Raw genomic sequence first — 21109 nt, 5'->3', positions numbered from 1 at the left:
TATAAAAAATTTGGAAACTTGTTTTTAGCAAAACTTAAAACGGCCATAACTTTTGCTCCGGTTATCAGAATGACTATTATTATATATGCATTTGGGGTAGAAAAAAAATTTCCCATGCAATCCCAACCCACTAGCACCGATTGCGGTTCTCAGAACTTAAAAATCAGTTGTTTACTAAGTTATTTTTATTTTTATTTTTCAAGTATTATTTTCCTATTTTTCTAAACTTTTCTTAGGCATTTTTCATAGTTAGACTTTGAATTTTTGTTTGAAAATTTTTGTGCTATCTTTTCATGATTTTAGGGTGTTGCTCACAAATTTTCAACTCATTTGGATATCGTTTGAGTATAGTTGTAGTTTTACCCCCTTTTTACCCCTGGTTCTTGTTTCAGAAATACATGATTTGCTGCATATAGTGCATGACTAGGAGCAATCCGGGTGATTTACAACCCTTTGATCCTGAAATAGATATAACCTTTCATAAATTAGTTAGGCATAGTGTGCATCCTGATTATTCTGTGCATTTTGAGCATTCTGAGCATTCTGTTGCTAGTGATTCTGAACATTTTGATTTTAAGCATTCGACTGCTGATTTTCATACTAAGAACGGTGTTGAATCTCCACCTTGTGAGAGGACTCTTAGGGAGATGGCTTCACCTGACTTCACTTATGAAAGCTTGTGCATTCAATATCCTAATGAGGATGTTCCATATGTTCTCAAGACTGGACTAATACATTTGCTGCCCAAGTTTAGTGGTCTTGCAGGTGAAGATCCTCATAAGCATCTTAAGGAGTTCCATATTTTCTGTTCCACCATGAAACCCCCTGATGTCCAGGAAGATCATATCTTTCTAAAGGGTTTTCCTCATTCTCTAGAGGGAGTGGCGAAAGATTGGTTGTACTACCTTGCTCCCAGGTCCATTACTAGTTGGGATGACCTTAAGAGGGTTGTTAGTGCTTAGCTTTACTTAGTTTTAAAAGATTGGCTAAAATTTTGTTAAAACATAAGCACTTAGACAATGAAGGAAAGCTGGAGTTGCTGCACATGATGTCTAACATTATGTCAAGGAATCAGATTGGGCTGCACAATGCACAAGGCAAGATAAAATGTCAAATGAAGAATTGAAGCTGCAGGATCCACGATGTCGGATACAATGTCCAGGACATCCTGCCCGAAAATACTGGACACATAAATCTGCTATATCTTTAACAGATTAATGTGCAGTCAGCAACAAATTAGGAGCTCTATCTTTAGGAACGAATTAAAAGATAATTAAAGATTGAATTACAAACTTGAATAGTTTCGTTCAGGGATTAGAGATTGAAGATAAAAACTAAAAGATAAAACTTTATCTTTTAGATCTTTAAGTGCAGATTTTTCAGGAGAATGATAGAGCTTATCCAGCGCAAGTTGTTGCAGCCCAGATACGTACACTGCTATATAAACATGAAGGCTGCACGGGTTTTTAATCAAGTCAGAGATTGAAGAGTTATTTTGTGAGTTTTGTGACTTGAGTGTTTTGTGAGCCACCTTGATGTTACCCTAACATCAAGTGTTGGACCTGAGTGTGCAGAGTTGATCTCTATTGTTCAGAGAGCAATCTCTGGTGTGTCTTTGATTTGTTTGTAAACACGGGTGAGTGATTGAGAGGGAGTGAGAGGGGTTCTCATATCTAAGAGTGGCTCTTAGGTAGAAGTTGCATGGGTAGTGGTTAGGTGAGAAGGTTGTATACAGTGGCTGTTAGATCTTCGAACTAATACTATTTTAGTGGATTTCCTCCCTGGCTTGGTAGCCCCCAGATGTAGGTGACGTTGCACCGAACTGGGTTAACAATTCTCTTGTGTTATTTACTTGTTTAATCTGTTCATACTGTCATATACAATCTGCATGTTCTGAAGCGCGATGTCGTGACATCCTGTACGACATCTGTCCTCAGTATCAGAATTTCAATTGGTATCAGAGCAGGCACTCTAAATCACTGAGTGAGATCTAGGGAGATAAATTCTGATGAACATGGAGAAAGAAGGAGGACCAGTGAACAGACCACCAATTCTGGATGGAACCAACTATGAATACTGGAAAGCAAGGATGGTGGCCTTCCTCAAATCACTGGATAGCAGAACCTGGAAAGCTGTCATCAAAGGCTGGGAACATCCCAAGATGCTGGACGCAGAAGGAAAGCCCACTGATGAATTGAAGCCAGAAGAAGACTGGACAAAAGAAGAAGACGAATTGGCACTTGGAAACTCCAAAGCCTTGAATGCCCTATTCAATGGAGTTGATAAGAATATCTTCAGATTGATCAACACATGCACAGTTGCCAAGGATGCATGGGAGATTCTGAAAACCACTCATGAAGGAACCTCCAAAGTGAAGATGTCCAGATTGCAACTATTGGCTACAAAATTCGAAAATCTGAAGATGAAGGAGGAAGAATGCATTCATGACTTCCACATGAACATTCTTGAAATTGCCAATGCTTGCACTGCCTTGGGAGAAAGGATGACAGATGAAAAGCTGGTGAGAAAGATCCTCAGATCTTTGCCTAAGAGATTTGACATGAAAGTCACTGCAATAGAGGAGGCCCAAGACATTTGCAACATGAGAGTAGATGAACTCATTGGTTCCCTTCAAACCTTTGAGCTAGGACTCTCGGATAGGACTGAAAAGAAGAGCAAGAACCTGGCGTTCGTGTCCAATGATGAAGGAGAAGAAGATGAGTATGACCTGGATACTGATGAAGGTCTGACTAACGCAGTTGTGCTCCTTGGAAAATAGTTCAACAAAGTGCTGAAAAGAATGGACAGGAGGCAGAAACCACATGTCCAGAACATCCCTTTCGACATCAGGAAAGGTAGTGAATACCAGAAGAAGTCAGATGAAAAGCCCAGTCACAGCAAAGGAATTCAATGCCATGGGTGTGAAGGCTATGGACACATCAAAGCTGAATGTCCCACCCATCTCAAGAAGCAGAGGAAAGGACTTTCTGTATGTTGGTCTGATGATACAGAGAGTGAACAAGAAAGTGATTCTGACAGAGATGTGAATGCACTCACTGGGAGATTTGAATCTGATGAAGATTCAAGTGATATTGATATTGAAATCACTTTTGATGAGCTTGTTATATCCTATAGAGAACTATGCATCAAAAGTGAGAAGATTCTTCAGCAAGAAGCTCAACTGAAGAAGATCATTGCAAATCTGGAGGCTGAGAAGGAGGCACATGAAGAGGAGATCTCTGAGCTTAAAGGAGAAATTGGTTTTCTGAACTCTAAACTGGAAAACATGACAAAATCAATAAAGATGCTGAATAAAGGCTCAGATATGCTTGATGAGGTGCTACAACTTGGGAAGAATGTTGGAAACCAGAGAGGACTTGGATTTAATCATAAATCTGCTGGCAGAACAACCATGACAGAATTTGTTCCTGCCAAAAACAGCACTGGAGCCACGATGTCACAACATCGGTCTCGACATCATGGAACGCAACAGAAAAAGAGCAAAAGAAAGAAGTGGAGGTGTCACTACTGTGGCAAGTATGGTCACATAAAGCCCTTTTGCTATCATCTACATGGCCATCCACATCATGGAACTCAAAGTAGCAGCAGCGGAAGAAAGATGATGTGGGTTCCAAAACACAAGATTGTTAGTCTTGTTGTTCATACTTCACTTAGAGCATCAGCTAAGGAAGATTGGTACCTAGATAGCGGCTGTTCCAGACACATGACAGGAGTTAAAGAATTCCTGGTGAACATTGAACCTTGCTCCACTAGCTATGTGACATTTGGAGATGGCTCTAAAGGAAAGATCACTGGAATGGGAAAGCTAGTCCATGATGGACTTCCTAATCTGAACAAAGTACTGCTGGTGAAGGGACTGACTGCAAACTTGATCAGCATCAGTCAGTTGTGTGATGAAGGATTCAATGTAAACTTCACAAAGTCAGAATGCTTGGTGACAAATGAGAAGAGTGAAGTTCTAATGAAGGGCAGCAGATCAAAGGACAACTGTTACCTATGGACACCTCAAGAAACCAGTTACTCCTCCACATGTCTATCCTCCAAAGAAGATGAAGTCAAAATATGGCATCAAAGATTTGGACATCTGCACTTAAGAGGCATGAAGAAAATCATTGACAAAGGTGCGGTTAGAGGCATTCCCAATCTGAAAATAGAAGAAGGCAGAATCTGTGGTGAATGTCAGATTGGAAAGCAAGTCAAGATGTCCCACCAGAAGCTTCAACATCAGACCACTTCCAGGGTGCTGGAACTACTTCACATGGACTTGATGGGGCCTATGCAAGTTGAAAGCCTTGGAGGAAAGAGGTATGCCTATGTTGTTGTGGATGATTTCTCCAGATTTACCTGGGTCAACTTTATCAGAGAGAAATCAGACACCTTTGAAGTATTCAAAGAGTTGAGTCTAAGACTTCAAAGAGAAAAAAACTGTGTCATCAAGAGAATTAGGAGTGACCATGGCAGAGAGTTTGAAAACAGCAAGTTTACTGAATTCTGCACATCTGAAGGCATCACTCATGAGTTCTCTGCAGCCATCACACCACAACAAAATGGCATAGTTGAAAGGAAAAACAGGACTTTGCAAGAAGCTGCTAGGGTCATGCTTCATGCCAAAGAACTTCCCTATAATCTCTGGGCTGAAGCCATGAACACAGCATGCTATATCCACAACAGAGTCACACTTAGAAGAGGGACTCCAACCACACTGTATGAAATCTGGAAAGGGAGGAAGCCAACTGTCAAGCACTTCCACATCTTTGGAAGTCCATGTTACATTTTGGCAGATAGAGAGCAAAGGAGAAAGATGGATCCCAAGAGTGATGCAGGAATATTCTTGGGATACTCTACAAACAGCAGAGCATATAGAGTATTCAATTCCAGAACCAGAACTGTGATGGAATCCATCAATGTGGTTGTTGATGATCTAACTCCAGCAAGAAAGAAGGATGTCGAAGACGATGTCAGAACATCGGGAGACAATGTAGCAGATACAGCTAAAAGTGCAGAAAATGCAGAAAATGCAGAAAACTCTGATTCTGCTACAGATGAACCAAACATCAATCAACCTGACAAGAGTCCCTCCATAAGAATCCAGAAGATGCACCCCAAGGAGCTGATTATAGGAGATCCAAACAGAGGAGTCACTACAAGATCAAGGGAGATTGAGATTGTCTCCAATTCATGCTTTGTCTCCAAAACTGAGCCAAAGAATGTGAAAGAGGCACTGACTGATGAGTTCTGGATCAATGCTATGCAAGAAGAATTGGAGCAATTCAAAAGGAATGAAGTTTGGGAGCTAGTTCCTAGACCCGAGGGAACTAATGTGATTGGCACCAAGTGGATCTTCAAGAACAAAACCAATGAAGAAGGTGTTATAACCAGAAACAAGGCCAGACTTGTTGCTCAAGGATACACTCAGATTGAAGGTGTAGACTTTGATGAAACTTTCGCCCCTGTTGCTAGACTTGAGTCCATTAGATTGTTACTTGGTGTAGCTTGCATCCTCAAATTCAAGCTGTACCAGATGGATGTGAAGAGCGCGTTTCTGAATGGATACCTGAATGAAGAAGTCTATGTGGAGCAGCCAAAGGGATTTGTAGATCCAACTCATCCAGATCATGTATACAGGCTCAAGAAGGCTCTCTATGGATTGAAGCAAGCTCCAAGAGCTTGGTATGAAAGGCTAACAGAGTTCCTTACTCAGCAAGGGTATAGGAAGGGAGGAATTGACAAGACTCTCTTTGTCAAACAAGATGCTGAAAACTTGATGATAGCACAGATATATGTTGATGACATTGTGGTTGGAGGGATGTCGAATGAGATGCTTCGACATTTTGTCCAACAGATGCAATCTGAATTTGAGATGAGTCTTGTTGGAGAGCTGACTTATTTTCTGGGACTCCAAGTGAAGCAGATGGAAGACTCCATATTCCTCTCACAAAGCAAGTATGCAAAGAACATTGTCAAGAAGTTTGGGATGGAAAATGCCAGCCATAAAAGAACACCTGCACCTACTCACTTGAAGCTGTCAAAGGATGAAGCTGGCACCAGTGTTGATCAAAGTCTGTACAGAAGCATGATTGGGAGCTTACTATATTTAACAGCAAGCAGACCTGACATCACCTTTGCAGTAGGTGTTTGTGCAAGATATCAAGCCAATCCCAAGATAAGTCACTTGAATCAAGTAAAGAGAATTCTGAAATATGTAAATGGCACCAGTGACTATGGGATTATGTACTGTCATTGTTCAGATTCAATGCTGGTTGGATATTGTGATGCTGATTGGGCTGGAAGTGCAGATGACAGAAAAAGCACTTCTGGTGGATGTTTCTATTTGGGAAACAATCTTATTTCATGGTTCAGCAAGAAGCAGAACTGTGTGTCCCTATCTACTGCAGAAGCAGAGTATATTGCAGCAGGAAGCAGCTGTTCACAACTAGTTTGGATGAAGCAGATGCTGAAGGAGTACAATGTCGAACAAGATGTCATGACATTGTACTGTGACAACATGAGTGCTATTAATATTTCTAAAAATCCTGTTCAACACAGCAGAACCAAGCACATTGACATTAGACATCACTATATTAGAGATCTTGTTGATGATAAAGTTATCACACTGGAGCATGTTGCCACTGAGGAACAAGTAGCAGATATTTTCACAAAGGCATTGGATGCAAATCAGTTTGAAAAACTGAGGGGCAAGCTGGGCATTTGTCTGCTAGAGGAGTTATAGCAGTTACTTCTATCTGAACGTGCTCAAACTTCTCACTCAACATTAATAGCACGTTCACTACTCGGCCAAAACAAATTCAACCTCCGTTTCACACGTTCTCCTACATTCCTCATTCAAACTTACATTTTCGTGGCAATCTCGTTTGCATCAGCATTCCCCAACACTTCTCAGATATTCACGAAACCACTCCCAAAGCTCTGCTTCTCCATGGCTACCTCACCAAAAGAAACCTCATCCCCTGTTTCACCCTCTGTACCATCATCTCCATCATCCTCCAAAACTCCATCAAACCAGGAACAACCTGCACTCAATATCCAATCCATACAAATGATTCCTGGTCCAGGCCCTGTTCCTGAGAAACTGGTCCCTAAAAGACAACAGGGAGTGAAGATTTCTGAAAACCCTAGCTTTGCAACAAGCCCTAGGGAAGAAGACACTGAGATGGATAAGAAGATCCGCAGTTTTGTGAATAGCATTTTGAAAAATGCTTCTGTCCCTGATGCTGATAAAGATGTCCCAACATCTTCCACCCCAAATGTTGAAGTCCTCTCTTCATCCAGTGAAGAGAAATCAACAGAGGAAGAGGATCAAGCCACAGAGGAGACCCCTGCACCAAGGGCACCAGAACCTGCTCCAGGTGACTTCATTGACCTAGAAGAAGTAGAATCTGATGAGGAACCCATTGCCAAAAAGTTGGCACCTGGCATTGCAGAAAGATTACAAAGCAGAAAGGGAAAAACCCCCATTACTAGGTCTGGACGAATCAAAACTACTGCACAGAAGAAGAGCACACCAATCACTCCTACCACATCCAGATGGAGCAAAGTTGCAATCCCTTCCAAGAAGAGGAAAGAAATTTCCTCATCTGATTCTGATGATGATGTCGAACTAGATGTTCCCGACATCAAGAGAGCCAAGAAATCAGGGAAAAAGGTGCCTGGAAATGTCCCTGATGCCCCATTGGACAACATTTCATTCCACTCCATTGGCAATGTTGAAAGGTGGAAATTTGTATATCAACGCAGACTTGCTTTAGAAAGAGAACTGGGAAGAGATGCCTTGGATTGCAAGGAGATCATGGACCTCATCAAGGCTGCTGGACTGCTGAAAACTGTCACCAAGTTGGGAGATTGTTATGAAAGTCTAGTCAGGGAATTCATTGTCAACATTCCCTCTGACATAACAAACAGAAAGAGTGATGAGTATCAGAAAGTGTTTGTCAGAGGAAAATGTATTAGATTCTCCCCTGCTGTAATCAACAAGTACCTGGGCAGACCAACTGAAGGAGTGGTGGATATTGCTGTTTCTGAGCATCAAATTGCCAAGGAAATCACTGCCAAGCAAGTCCAGCATTGGCCAAAGAAAGGGAAGCTTTCTGCAGGGAAGCTAAGTGTGAAGTATGCAATCCTGCATAGGATTGGCACTGCCAACTGGGTACCCACCAATCATACTTCCACTGTTGCCACAGGTTTGGGTAAATTTCTGTATGCTGTTGGAACCAAGTCCAAATTTAATTTTGGAAACTATATTTTTGATCAAACTATTAAGCATTCAGAATCTTTTGCTGTCAAATTACCCATTGCCTTCCCAACTGTATTGTGTGGCATTATGTTGAGTCAACATCCCAATATTTTAAACAACATTGACTCTGTGAAGAAGAGAGAATCTCCTCTATCCCTGCATTACAAACTGTTTGAGGGGACACATGTCCCAGACATTGTCTCGACATCAGGGAAAGCTGCTACTTCAGGTGTTGTGTCCAAGGATGATTTGATTGCTGAACTCAAGGACACATGCAAGGTGCTGGAGGCAACCATCAAAGCCAACACAGAGAAGAAAATGGAGCTGGAACGCCTGATCAAAAGACTCTCAGACAATGGCGTTGATGATGGAGAAGCAGCTGAGGAAGAAGAAGATGCAGCAGAGGATACAGAATCAGATGATGATGATTCTGATGCCACCCCATGACCATCAGACCTTTATTTTTGCTTTTTACTCTTACTAGCTATTGGGGCATGTCCCTTTGCACATTAATTTCATGCATTCTACTTTTGCCAAATTCTGTCTAAAAAGGGGGAGTAGTAGGATATTATGCATGATTTATGATTTTGAGGGGGAGTAGTATTTATACTGCTGCTGCTGATGACTGATGTAAGCTACTGAAACTAGTAGCTGATAGAAGATGCTGCAGTGAACTGCTGCCTAGCAGAATATTCACTTCACAGTAGTAAGAGCATGGAGACAGGGGGAGCAGAAAGCTGATGTCACGTGAGATGTCTTGACATCCTGGAAAAGACTTGTAGATTTGCAACTAGCAGAATTTTGCTGTCACCACTACAGATACTGCTGTGCTTGATTACTCTGATAATGAAAGTTGCTGATCCCACTTGCATGACTGCTCGTACCTGCTCAGGAAGTGTCTAAGTATGTTTTAGACAAAAATTTGCCAAAGGGGGAGATTGTTAGTGCTTAGCTTTACTTAGTTTTAAAAGATTGGCTAAAATTTTGTTAAAACATAAGCACTTAGACAATGAAGGAAAGCTGGAGTTGCTGCACATGATGTCTAACATTATGTCAAGGAATCAGATTGGGCTGCACAATGCACAAGGCAAGATAAAATGTCAAATGAAGAATTGAAGCTGCAGGATCCACGATGTCGGATACAATGTCCAGGACATCCTGCCCGAAAATACTGGACACATAAATCTGTTATATCTTTAACAGATTAATGTGCAGTCAGCAACAGATTAGGAGCTCTATCTTTAGGAACGAATTAAAAGATAATTAAAGATTGAATTACAAACTTGAATAGTTTCGTTCAGGGATTAGAGATTGAAGATAAAAACTAAAAGATAAAACTTTATCTTTTAGATCTTTAAGTGCAGATTTTTCAGGAGAATGATAGAGCTTATCCAGCGCAAGTTGTTGCAGCCCAGATACGTACATTGCTATATAAACATGAAGGCTGCACGGGTTTTTAATCAAGTCAGAGATTGAAGAGTTATTTTGTGAGTTTTGTGACTTGAGTGTTTTGTGAGCCACCTTGATGTTACCCTAACATCAAGTGTTGGACCTGAGTGTGCAGAGTTGATCTCTATTGTTCAGAGAGCAATCTCTGGTGTGTCTTTGATTTGTTTGTAAACACAGGTGAGTGATTGAGAGGGAGTGAGAGGGGTTCTCATATCTAAGAGTGGCTCTTAGGTAGAAGTTGCATGGGTAGTGGTTAGGTGAGAAGGTTGTATACAGTGGCTGTTAGATCTTCGAACTAATACTATTTTAGTGGATTTCCTCCCTGGCTTGGTAGCCCCTAGATGTAGGTGACGTTGCACCGAACTGGGTTAACAATTCTCTTGTGTTATTTACTTGTTTAATCTGTTCATACTGTCATATACAATCTGCATGTTCTGAAGCGCGATGTCGTGACATCCTGTACGACATCTGTCCTCAGTATCAGAATTTCAAGGGTGTTCTTGGAAAAATTCTTCTCTGCATCTAGGATCACTGCCACCAGAAAAGACATTTCTGGCATCAGGCAACTTAGTGGAGAGAGCTTGTATGAGTACTGGGAAAGATTCAAGAAATTGTGTGCAAGCTGTCCTCACCACCAGATTTCTGAGCAATTCCTTCTGCAATATTTCTATGAGGGACTTAGCAACATGGAGAGGCGCATGATTGATGCTGCCAGTGGTGGAGCTCTTGGTGATATGACTTCTGTTGAGGCTAGGAATCTGATTGAGAAGATGGCTTCCAACTCCCAACAATTCAGTGCAAGAAATGATGCTATTGTCCTTAGAGGAGTCCATGATGTGGCCACAGATTCATCTTCATCTGCTGAAAATAAGAAGCTTGAGGGAAAACTTGATGCCTTAGTCAACCTAGTAACTCAGCTTGCCATAAATAAAAAATCTGCATCTGCATCTATTACTGTTGCAAGAGTCTGTGGTCTATGTTCTTTTGTTGATCACCATACAGATCTCTGTCCTTCTTTGCAGCAATTTGGAGTCAATGAGCAACCTGAAGCCTATGCTGCAAACATTTATAATAGATCCCCTCAGCAGCAAAACCAACAATAGTAGAATAATTATGATCTTTCAAGCAACAGATACAATCTAGGTTGGAGGAATCATCCAAATCTGAGATGGGCAAATCCTCCACAGCAACAACAGCCTGTCCCTCCCTTCCAGAATACTACTGGTCCAAGCAGGCCATATGTTCCTCCTCCAATGCAGCAGCAACAACAAAGACAACAAGCAACTAAGGCCCCTTCTCAACCTTCCTTAGAGGAGTTAGTGAGGCAAATGACCATCCAGAATATGAAATTTCAGCAAGAGACAAGAGCCTCCATTTAGAGTTTGACAAATCAGATGGGGCAGATGGCTACTCAGTTGAACCAAGCTCAATCCCAAAATTCTGACAAATTGCCTTCACAAACTGTGCATAATCCGAAAAATGTGAGTGCCATCACCTTGAGGTCTGGCAGGCAAATTGAAGTGCCTCCACCAGTAGTAGTACCTGCACCTGAACCTGTCAAGCTTCATTCTACACCTGAAAAAGAGGATGTGCTAGCTGCACAAAGGAGAAAGATTCCTGATCATGAGGGAGCTAACAAAAATTTTCATGCAGGTGGACCTTCTTCTAGTAGTTATGATTGATTTGCAGCAGCCTCCTATCCCTCTTCCATTTCCACCTAGAGCAATTCCAAACAAAAAGATGGAAGAAGTAGATAAGGAGATCTTGGAGACCTTCAGGAAAGTAGAGGTGAACATACCTCTGCTAGATGCCATCAAGCAAATTCCAAGATATGCCAAGTTTCTAAAGGAGTTATGCACCCACAAAAGGAGGCTCAAAGGCAATGAAAGGATTAGCATGGGCAGAAATGTGTCAGCATTGATAGGTAAATCTATTCCTCACATTCTTGAGAAATGTAAGGACCCATGTACTTTCTGTATACCTTGCATTATTGGGAACAACAAATTTGAGAATGTCATGCTAGATCTAGGAGCATCAGTTAATGTCATGCCTCTATCAATTTTCAATTCTTTATCTCTTGGACCTTTGCAACCTACGGATGTGGTGATTCACTTTGCAAATAGAAGTGTTGCTTACCTCACAGGTTTCATAGAGGATGTGTTGGTTCGGGTTGGTGAACTTATTTTTCCTGCTGATTTTTATGTTCTTGATATGGATGAGGGATTTTCCCATGGTTCAGTTCCAATTATTTTAGGCAGGCCATTTATGAAAACAGCCCGAACCAAGATAGATGTTTATGCTGGCACATTGTCTATGGAATTTGGTGATATTGTTGTTCATTTTAACATTCTTGATGCCATGAAACATCCATCTGAGGATCATTCTATTTTTCATGCTAAAATACTTGATCAGATTATTGATGATTATATGTTTGATTTTGATTCTCTTCATGGTAGGAAACATCCATTTTTATCTTATCTGCATACTTGTCATTCCTCATGCATTGAATCTGAATCTGAGTTTGAATTTGATCCTATATCTGATTTTTATGTTGAGAGTAAATTTTAAATTGAGTCTGGTTCTGATTTTCTGGGTGTTGTACCTCTTGATGTTGATTTTTTAGAGTTAGAATGCACTAACCATGGTGATTTTTTAGACATTCCTGATATTAACCCATCTACCTGCATGCATAGGATACTTTTAGAGGATGGAGCTAAGCCAGTGAGGCAGCCACAACAGCGACTCAACCCCATCATTCTAGATGTGGTGAAAAAGGAGGTGACCAAGCTCTTGCAAGCTGGAATCATCTGCCCTATTTCTGACAGCTAGTGGGTGAGTTCAGTCCAAGTGGTTCCTAAGAAGACAGGACTCACAGTGATCAAGAATGAGAGGGATGAGCTTATCACCACAAGAGTGCAGAACAGCTGGCGAGTCTGCATTGATTATAGGAGGCTGAACCAGGCAACCAGAAAAGATCATTTTCCCCTGCCATTCATTGATCAAATGCTTGAGCACTTGGTAGGTAAGTCTAATTACTGTTTTCTTGATGGTTTTTCTGGTTATTTACAAATTCATATTGCTCCTAAGGATCAAGAAAAGACCACATTCACCTGTCCCTTTGGCACTTTTGCCTATAGGAGGATGCTCTTTGGCCTATGCAACGCCCTTGGTACCTTCCAGCGGTGTATGCTTAGCATTTTCAATGACTTTTTAGAGAGTTGCATAGAGGTGTTTATGGATGATTTTATTGTTTATGGATCCTCTTTTGATGCATGTTTGGATAGTCTGGATAGAGTTCTTAATAGATGCATTGAAACTAACCTTGGGATGAATTTTGAAAAATGTCACTTCATGGTAGAACAAGGTATAGTTTTAGGGCATATAATTTCCAGTAGAGGCATAGAGGTAGACCCTGCAAAGATAGCTGTTATTTCACAATTGCCTTACCCCTCTTGCGTGCGAGAGGTTCATTCTTTTCTTGGCCATGCAGGTTTTTGTAGGCGCTTTATCAAGGACTTTAGCAAAGTTGTAGAAGCAAAGCTTCATGGTGAATCAAAGGTGATTCAAAGGTGTTTTGATGATAACAAAAGATGATGACAAAGGTGATGACAAAAAGCTCAAAGATCAATCAAAGAACAACTCAAGTGATCAAGTTAGAATAAAGAACAATTCAAGAGTTCAAGATAGAATCAAGAGAAGGCTTAATCAAGCTAAGTATGAAAAGTTTTTCTCAAAAATTGAGTAGCACATGATTTTTCTCAAAACATGTTTACCAAAGAGTTTTTACTCTCTGGTAATCGATTACCAGATTGTTGTAATCGATTACCAGAAGCAAAATTGTTTTGAAAAAGTTTTCAAATTGAATTTACAACGCTCCAATTAATTTCAGAAAGCTGTAATCGATTACAATGTTTTGGTAATCGATTACCAGTGCCTTTGAACGTTGAAATTCAAATTCAAAAGTGAAGAGTCACATCTTTTCACATAAAAGCTTTGGGTAATCTATTACACTGATTTGGTAATCGATTACCAGTGATTGTTTCTGAATAAAATCAAAAGATGTAACTCTTCAAATAGTTTTTGACTTTTTCAAATTGGTTTTTAAGTTTTTCTAAATGTCATAACTTTTCTAATGGTTGTCTTGACCAGACATGAAGAGTCTATAAAAGCAAGGTTTTGTTTTGCATTTCAATAATCTTGAATACTTTTCCAATCAATCTCTTACAATCCTTTACAAGCCTTGAATCTCTTTGAACTTCTTCTTCTTCTTTGTACCAGAAGCTTTCTAAAGTTTTCTGGTTTTCTAAACCTTGAAAACTTGTGCTATTCATCTTTTCATTCTCTTCTCCCTCCGCCAAAAAGAATTCGCCAAGGACTAACCGCCTGAATTCTTTTTGTGTTTCTCTTCTCCCTTTTCCAAAAGAACAATTGACTAACCGGCTGAATTCTTTTGTGTCTCCCTTCTCCCTTGTCAAAGAATTCAAAATGACACTGTCTGAGAATTCTTTTGATTCTTCCCTTTCCCTAATACAAAAGTGTTCAAAGGACTAACCGCCTGAGAATTCTTTTGTATCCCCATACACAAAGTATCAAAGTTTTAACAACCTGAGATCTTTGTCTTGACACATTGGAGGGTACATCCTTTGTGGTACAAGTAGAGGGTACATCTACTTGGGTTTGACTGAGAACAAGAGAGGGTACATCTCTTGTGGATGAGTTCTAGTGGAGGGTACATCCTCTAGGTTCAAAGAGAACAAGGAAGGGTACATCCCTTGTGGATATTTTCTTGTAAAAGGATTTTTACAAGGTTGAAAGAAATCTCAAGGATCGCAGGTCGCTTGGGGACTAGATGTAGGCACGGGTTGTTGCCGAACTAGTATAAAAACTCTTGTGTGTTTGTCTCCTTCTTTCCTACTCTTTTACTTTCCGCTGTGCATTTAATTTCCGCTTTTAGTTTCTGTTAAGTTTCTCTTCTACTCCTCATACAAAGGACAACTCGCAAGGTGCTTGACTGTGGTTTCTATTGACCCACCATCTTCAAGGATGCATGGAGAATCTGTAGCACTTGTGAGCCTTGTCAGAGAGCAGGCGGCTCACTTTCATGGAGACAGCAAATGCCTCAACAAGCCATATTATTCTGTGAGGTGTTTGATGTCTGGGGTATAGACTTTATGGGGCCTTTCCCTGTCTCTTTTGGTTTTGTTTATATTCTCCATGCTGTTGATTATGTTTCAAAATGGGTGGAAGCCAAAGCCACCAGAACTAACGATGCTAAGGTTGTTGTGGATTTTGTTAGATCTAATCCGTTTTGCAGGTTTGGAGTCCTTAGAGTCGTCGTTAGTGATTAAGGCACCCATTTTTGTAACAGATCCATGTATGGCCTGCTCAAAAAGTATGGGGTCGTGCACAAAATTTCCACACCTTACCCCCCCAAACTAATGGGCAGGCTGAGATTTCAAACAAGGAGATAAAAAGGATCTTGGAGAAGATTGTGCAGCCGAACAAAAAGGATTAGAGCACAAGGTTGGATGATGCTCTTTGGGCGTATAGGACTTCCTACAAATCACCCATAGGAATGTCTCCTTATCGGGTTATCTTTGGCAAGACATGTCATCTTCTTGTAGAGATAGAGCACAGAGCCTACTTGGCTGTAAAGACCTGCAACTTCTCTATTAATCAGGCTGGAGAGGAAAGGAAGTTGCAACTAAGTGAGTTAGATGAGATACGTTTAGAACCCTATGAGAATTCCAAATTCTACAAGAAGAAGACCAAGAAGTTCCATGACAGCTTGATAGCTAAGAAGAACTTCATGGTTGGACAAAAATTTTTATTGTATAACTCTAGGCTCGGACTCATGAGTGGTAAGTTGAGGTCAAAGTGGATTGGTCCTTTTGTGGTGACTAATGTTTTTCCTTATGGTGCAGTTGAGATCAAAAGTGAATCTATAGATAAGAGCTTCAAGGTCAATGGACACCGGCTGAAACCATTCCTCACAAATCCCTCCTTGGTGGATGAAGTGGTGGAAGAGACCTCCTTACTTCACCCTACTTCTCTTTCGCCATGACTTACGGAGTTTTCTTTTTCTGTCTCCTTCTTTACTTTTATTGCACTTGTCCAAATTTATCGATTGTTGTGATTGCTCTTGATCTTATGATTGTGCTACATTTGAGGAAAATGTGTTGTTTAAGTGTGGGGGGGAGATTGTTCGTTGTTTGGGGTTTTCTAGGTTAATGTTGTTATTTTGGTTTTTTTTTTTGTGTACAACATTGCATGTTTCTCTTTGAATTCTAGGTTATGTACAGGTAATCGGTAATTGTTTTTGAAATAGGAGTTTCTTGGAATTTTGTGAATTGAAATCCTTGTTTTTCTCTACATATCAAGTCAGTTTTAAAAGGTTGAATTGAAAGTGATAGATTTACCCTTGGTGAGATTTTGAGCCATCATCATCTATTTTATTCGGTGTGTTTTGCCCCATTGATTGCTTGCACAATAGCCTTGGCTTGACTCTTGTTGATACTTCTTGGTTCCCATGCATGTTGGGAGATGATTTAGGCATTTTGTTCTTATAAGCCTCTAGCCAGATGAGTCTACCTTGAATTAATTCCTTTGATAGCCCCTTTGAGCCTATGTTCCCCTTTCTTTGTTTTAAAGCTCATCACAAGCCTTAAGTGAAAAACCATGATCTCACCCTACCCTTAAGGAATTTTGGAGCTTTGGAATTGTTTTGGGAATAAGTGTGGGTGGGTATATTTCTTTGGATGATATGTTGTTTTGGCCATGCTTGATGATGTATTTTTGCCATGCTTGATGTATATACATATATTGCCTAATTGTTGCTTTATTTTTCAAATATTCAAAATGCTAATGTTCAAAAAATAAAAATAAAAATAAAACAGAAAAAGAATGAAGTTGAATAAATGAGGTCTTGTTTTGAGGACTTGGACTGGTTTGAGGACTTGGTTGATTTTGTTGATATTGGAGGTTTTGGGTTTACTTTTTATGCTTAATTTTTAATTTCAGTTTTGGGTTTACTACTTTTGCTTAATTTCCACTTATTCCCCATTGCTCCTCTATTCCTTTGGGTTTTAGCTACTTATCCCTTACTTTCCTCTACCTTATCCCTGGCCCCATTACAACCTTAAAAGACCTTTTGATCCTCATGTGCACGTGTTTGTAGTGTTTGGTTGTCAATTTTAGAGTCTTGCCAAGTCTATGTGGTGTTTGTTTTCATGGGTGCTCTGAGAGTAAACAGTAGCCTAGACACTTGAGAGATAGAGTGCATATCTTGTGAGGCTTTATCATTTTTCAATCAATTCTTGAGCTGATTGACTACCTTGCCATGTTTGAGGTGCTTGGATGATTTTCATGACTGTCTTGATTCTTTAACTCTTTACGTGTTGGATGTTGTCCATTCCTTTCATTCCTTAAGATTCATTGAGAAATAAGTAAATGTTTTTGTGTTTGTTTGTCTCTCTTTAATGTCTCTAGATTTTTTCCTTGCTCTGCTTTTTGATTTTGCCCGGGAGTGCAAAAGGCCAAGTGTGGGGGAATTTGATGTGTCATTATTTTCTCCTATTTCTTACCCCTTTTTGTCACCATTTTAATTACTGATTAGCCTGAATTGTCAAATTAATTATGCAGTTTTATCATTTGGGCCTACTTGACTAATTATGTGTTTTAATTTAATTTCAGGAGAATTATAAGCAATTGGGTTTGGATCCGAAATTGGGCCGAACCGGCTTGGACTTGAAGAGAGCAGACAATTTTATTTGTCGTCCAGTTTTATTTTATTTTGTTTTTGGGCTGTATTTTTGTAATTGGGCCATCAGACCTTATTGGGCCCGATAATCAGATTTGTAATCTTTGGGGCCTAGTGACCTTTAGGGAGCCCACCTGCTAGGGTTTTAAGGTGGTTTGTGTTACTGTTCATGCATAGATTTTTGTAGGGTTTCATTTTCAGTTTTTGGTGTTACTGTTCACGCGCATGGTACTGTTCACGTAGCAACTCCATTTTCGTTTTCTGCTTCAAATTCCAGTTTCGTTTTCTGCTTTTAATTCCAGTTTCGTTTTCATTTTTGTCTTCTAATTTCAGTTCATTTTTTGCCTTTGATTTCCTATTCGTTTTTGCATTTCGTTTCCAATTGCAATTTCATTTTCGGTTTCTGTTTGTAGATTCATTTTTGTTTTTGTGTTGCAATTAGTTTCCAGTTGCTGTTTTTGTTTCTGCTGTTAATGGAAGGCTGAATCTCTAGTGTTGCTTTCTCTTGAGGATTAAGCATAGCTCTCTTTGAGGTTTTGTTATTAATATTAAATTCTGATCAGTTTTTCCCCTTCACCAATTATTCTGTATTGTTGTTGATATTAATCCATGCATGCTTAATGCTTGATTAATTGTCTTTGTGCTTAATTAACGTTCATGCTTAATGGACATGTGAGAGGGATTAATTGGTGTATGTGTTGCTTAATCACATAATGACAACCTTGTGTTAATTTTCGCTTAGTAAATTAATTCCGGGTTGGGTGAAGTGGTTGAACTGATTAGGGATAAATTCTCGTAACCTAGGATAAGAGACTTGCTTTTGAATCAAGGGGAAACAACATGTTTTAGTTCTGTTATTTTTTTAATTCAAGTTTGCTTGCTGTTTAAATTACAAAAACAAACAAACCCCCCATTTCGTTACTGTTTTATTATTATTGTTATGAACGTTTGTTTGATCATTGCTCACTGGGAGATGACCTAGGATCACTTCCTAGATACCATATTTTAATGTTTATTTGATTCAGGTATGACTCAGATCAAGCGTCACTATACCTTGTTCTATAGGTGAAGTTTCTATTGGCAAAACTCTTATTAATTTGGGAGCCAGTATTATTTTGATGCCGCTTTCCATGTGCTGGAGACTTGGAGACTTGGAGATAATGCCTACTAGGATGACTTTACTGTTAGTAGATGGCTCCATCACCAGACCTTATTGAGTGTGTTAGTAGTCGTTTATGACTAACTTTTGTATAGAAAAGTTTTCCAAAATGTATATAAATCTCCCAATTTATGGTTCTTTTTGGTAGCATTTTAAATAAAATTGCTTTGTTTTGATCTCTGCTCAGTAGAAGCCTCTTTACATGGAATTAATGTTACATTTTCTTTAATTTCAGGCAAAAAGGAGCTATTTTGAAGAAGTGCCAAAAGAGTCATCGCGCTAAGCGAGCTCAATGTGTTTAGCACACATCAATGGCTAAGCCCAGCACCAATGCGCTTAGCGAGTAAAGGGGAATCTGGAAAGGCATCTGCTACGTAAGCACGCGCTTAGCACATTATCAGCTCGCTAAGCAAGTCGTCTGTCGCTTTCCAGGCTTAGCGCGAGATTGGCGCTAAGCTCAAATTCACTCACTCGCATTAAGCGTGACATCGAGATCAGGAACCCTTTCTAAGCCTGATTTGCACAGAATTAAAGAAAGAGCCAGAAAGAGAACTTTTCACTACTAAGAGGCCTGAAGAGTGTGAATTTCAGAGAGCATAGAGTAGAGCAAGGGGCCAAGTTTTCATATTTTAGGGAGATTAGTGAGTTTTTGAGAGTTTGTGAGATTCCTAGAGGTGGAGGAGACATCCCCACTCCTTTGTAAGCAAGCAATTTCTCTTGATTCCTCTTCTTTGGTGTAAAAGGAGCTTCCTTGCCATGAAAGGCTAAAACCCTTAGTTGGGGATTCTTATTGAGTAGTCGATGTAAACTCTTTTTCATATCTAATTAAGGTTGTTTTATGTGTTCACTGCTTCTATCTATGCTTATTGTATGCATGCTTGTGGCTTGATCACCCATTTGTGTGTGCTATTAGGGACTTTAGCATTGGGAAATGCATTGTTTCCTTAGAACTTGATAGAGCCGGGACTGAATAACTGTATTGCTAAGTGTCATACCCTAATTTCTTCCGGGGATTATTACTTGACGACATGCAACCTTTGATTGGCCGTTTCAAGATACTTGGCACCCTTTGTTGCACAATATGTAAGTCTCGAGACGCACCGGAAGTCATAAGGAAGCAGGGTTATGCGATCCGTGAAATTCCGTAATGTGGCAGAAACCAAAAGGAGGTGTTGTTACGCAATCCGTGAGTCTCTATAACTTTTTCGAAAGCTAAAAAAGAGTAAATACATGATCCGTAAGGATTCGTAACCTTACGGAAAGAAAATAAGTATCGTGACGGAATTCGTAAAGTTTCGTAACGTTACGGAAAAAGAATCACCAAAAAAATAGAAGGCGGGTGCATTTAGTAAAAAGGGGGGGGGGTACAAATAGCAATCAAGCCCACTTGGGCCTTCCAGATTCTTCCTCCAGAAGGCTGTTGCTTTTGGAGGAAGCAACCTTGCTCGCCTAGGCGAGCTGGGTGGCAAGCTCCTCCCCTATTTTGCTATAAATAGGGGGAGGAGTGAAGAGGGAAGGGGTTCAACCTTCTTTGGCACTTCTTATTCTCTCTAAATTGTTGAGGAAAATTGTTTCCGTGAAGAATGTCATGAACATTGTACAACTTTCCATTGCATTGCATTGTTTCATATGAGGTCAGCATTACCAAATTTTACGACAAAGGTTGCATGCGTCTGCATCCCTATAAATCATGTTAACTGCATAGATTTCCTACATCTCGTGTCCAATCTTGTTGGATGACCGGCCCTCTCGATGAGTCGATCTCTTGCTTTCTCATAAAGGTGCACCCTTGGGTACTAGTACCTATCACCTTTAGAGGACTATATGTCCTCGCCATTAGAGGACTGCACATCCTCGCCTGCAGAGGGCTGCACGCCCTCGCCTTTAGAGGGCTACGCGTCCTCATTTTCAGTGTGCTCCATATCCACACCTTAGGAGAATATAAGGTCCTTTGTCCTTAGATTCTTAATCGAGACTTGCGCTCCCGGTTAAGGGGCCAGTAGTTTCCTTTTATCAGTTCATGGGCCACCCCCTGGTATTGGAGGGCGACCAACTGTGCGAGCACATCCAGAGAGGGAGGCTATCACGCGTCTACTATGCATACCGGGGCAAGATTTCCCCCGTGCCGCTGCAAAAAGACGAGTGCGGATCATGCGCACCCACATGACCACTCTTACGTGGATAACGTTGCTATTTAGCAACATTCTACCAAACGACCATAATGCCAATCTCCCCCTGCAGATGTATCAGTTGGTCTGTGCCGTCATGACATAGGTAAGTATGCACATCGCTCAACTGATTTCTGATGTCATCTATTGTTTGCAGGGATCACGCCCGCAAGACACCCAGTGGACCTGAAGAAGTCCAACAGGGTCTTGGAGTTGTCAAGCTCTAATTACGGGTCTCTGTTAGTTCTACGGAGTGCCTGTCACCTCCAGCAAGGGCATCAGACCCCCTACTAATCGAGCTT

At 40.4% G+C, this 21109-nt stretch overlaps 1 non-coding gene across 1 annotated transcript; it reads right to left on the bottom strand.

Annotated features, from left to right (window-relative positions):
• Positions 1–10254: 10254 nt before the first annotated feature.
• Positions 10255–10361, bottom strand: LOC114404596. Its single transcript, XR_003665047.1, has one exon. It is a non-coding gene; the product is annotated as a small nucleolar RNA R71 (small nucleolar RNA).
• Between the last annotated feature and the right edge of the window lie 10748 nt (positions 10362–21109).

The sequence above is a fragment of the Glycine soja genome, unplaced genomic scaffold, assembly GCF_004193775.1.
Source record: "Glycine soja cultivar W05 unplaced genomic scaffold, ASM419377v2 tig00104601_1_pilon_1_157234, whole genome shotgun sequence".
NCBI lineage: Eukaryota > Viridiplantae > Streptophyta > Magnoliopsida > Fabales > Fabaceae > Glycine > Glycine soja.
Note: the sequence above shows the minus strand (reverse complement) of the source record. Positions and strands in the feature narration are given on the sequence as shown.